Below are 2,247 nucleotides of genomic sequence, written 5' to 3'. Positions count from 1 at the left end.
AGAGCTGCATCAAACCAGTCTTTGGACTGAAGACAACAACAACAACAACAACAGTGGAATACTACTGGTGTCTTATGGGCAATTTCAGCAAAAGTGTGAAGGTGCTACATGAATTATTAAAGAAAGAAGTGCCTTACACCTGGGGTGTCCAGCAAGAAAACGATTTTCAGCATTTGAAAGAGGAGGTGATCAATCTGCCTACACTACAGTAGCCAGACTTTGGAAAGGACCTCATAATTACCATTGATGCTAACAATTCATCTACTGGAGTAGTTTTAAGTCAGAAAAAAGTTGGAAGTAACTAATGTATCGTATATGGCTTGGGGATGCTGAACGAGGCAGAAAGAGGCTACAGTGTGACTGATAGGGACATGTTGGGCAATGAAATATTTTAGATGAGATGTATTTGGAAGAAAGTTCCTGATATGTACTGATCATAAACCTATAACATGGGTTGGTGTAATATCGGATCAGTCATACAAATTGATGAAATTTAGGTTTAAGTTGGAGGAATATGACAATCAGATTGTGTACAAAAGTGGCAAATGAAATAAAGTTGCCAACACATTCTCACAAGCGAGAAAGGTCAGGATGGCTGGCTTGTGTATGACCAGAAGATGACAGTAGCCTACATCAAGACACAGCATAAACTGAAGCCATGGAACAGGTCAGGGACCCACCAACAGGCAACAACAGTGGGGCTTTTGGCACATGCAAGCAGGCAGCAGGTGTGGCTGACAAGGACAGAGGACACAAAACAGCTGATTTGAGAACAGGAAAAGATATTATTCAGGAAGGCAAAAAACGTATCAAGGATATAGAAAGGGATATTCAGAAACAAGAGATGGCTGAGTCGGGAAAGGCGGAAAAAATAAGTGTGACTGAAAAAGCCGCAATATTAAAAGTTTCACAATTTTGCCACCGGAAGACACCAAGGCACAGGAAGAACCTATGAGCAAGTAAAGTACTGATTATGGAAAGGTGTGAAAAAAAATACAAGAATATATCCAGATATGCAAAAGTTGTCAAAAGAATAAACTCGCTAGGAAACACAAAAAGATAGATGCCTCTGGAGATCACAAAAATGCTTGAGCTTGAAAGATGCGACATTGACATAGTAGGTCCATTCAATCATATGGACAAAGGAACAAGTATATCCTTACATTTCAGGATGCCCTGACGAAGTTTATGGTAGCTGAATCCATCGAAGAAAAGATGCTGACATAGTAGTGAGGGTGCTAATTGAGAACATTATACTGAGGTATGGAATACCATCAATATTGTTAAAAGACAGGAGTGAGACTACGAAAAGAGTATGTAAATTACTGCATATTGAGAACATACATACAACAAGTTAGCATCTTCAAACAAACAGACTGTTAGAGAGGTCGCATCAAACATTAATGGAGATGTTGCAACACTATGCAAATAGAACACAGACAAATTGGGACACTTGGGTTACATTTGTGGTTTTTGTGTGTAATACAACACTGCATAGCATGACAGGTTATATGCCACATGAACTATTCTTTGGAGGAACATATAACATTTCATGGATGTTTCCAAAAAGATTCAGCTGCAGTGAGGTATAATTTTGATGAGTGCATGTAAGAAATGCACTGAAGTGCAAGAAAATGGAAAGCACAGTGTAAGATAAAAAAAAAGGACTATTATGATAGGAACCAGAATCTGAAGGAATTCTATTGAGGGGATACGGTTCTGTTGTTTGATGAGAGCTTATGACAAGGCAGGTCACTAAGTTAGATACATAGTGGCGAGGTCAGTACTCAGTGATATGAACAAAGGGGCCTAATGTTGTACTCTGTCTGAAATGAAATAAATATCTCACAGGTAATGCAAACAGACTGAAGGAACTGTTCTAATTCCAGATGTCGGTGCCATACTGCTTCATTGGTGTTATCCTAGTGTACACACAAGTAATGAAGTACTGGTCATCACCTGGACTGTATTATGACAATGAGGACTGAGTGCTGATTCGCAGTGTACTGTTGAAAATTGTGAGTTACTTTAATTTAATAGAACTGAGAGAGAAATTTGAACACTCTGTGGTTCTTGCCATATGAGCAATTGGATATTGTAAAAACAGGTTGGTGTTACTGAATATGAACATAACAGTGCGGAACTTGTGTTAAAATGGCATGTAGGAAAAATAGAAAAGTCACTTGGGTAATTGACATGGCATGAATCCCGTATAAAGAAACAAGGAATCTTACACTTCATGGACAA

The sequence above is a fragment of the Schistocerca gregaria genome, chromosome 8 (assembly GCF_023897955.1).
Source record: "Schistocerca gregaria isolate iqSchGreg1 chromosome 8, iqSchGreg1.2, whole genome shotgun sequence".
In the NCBI taxonomy this organism is placed as follows: domain Eukaryota; kingdom Metazoa; phylum Arthropoda; class Insecta; order Orthoptera; family Acrididae; genus Schistocerca; species Schistocerca gregaria.
Note: the sequence above shows the minus strand (reverse complement) of the source record.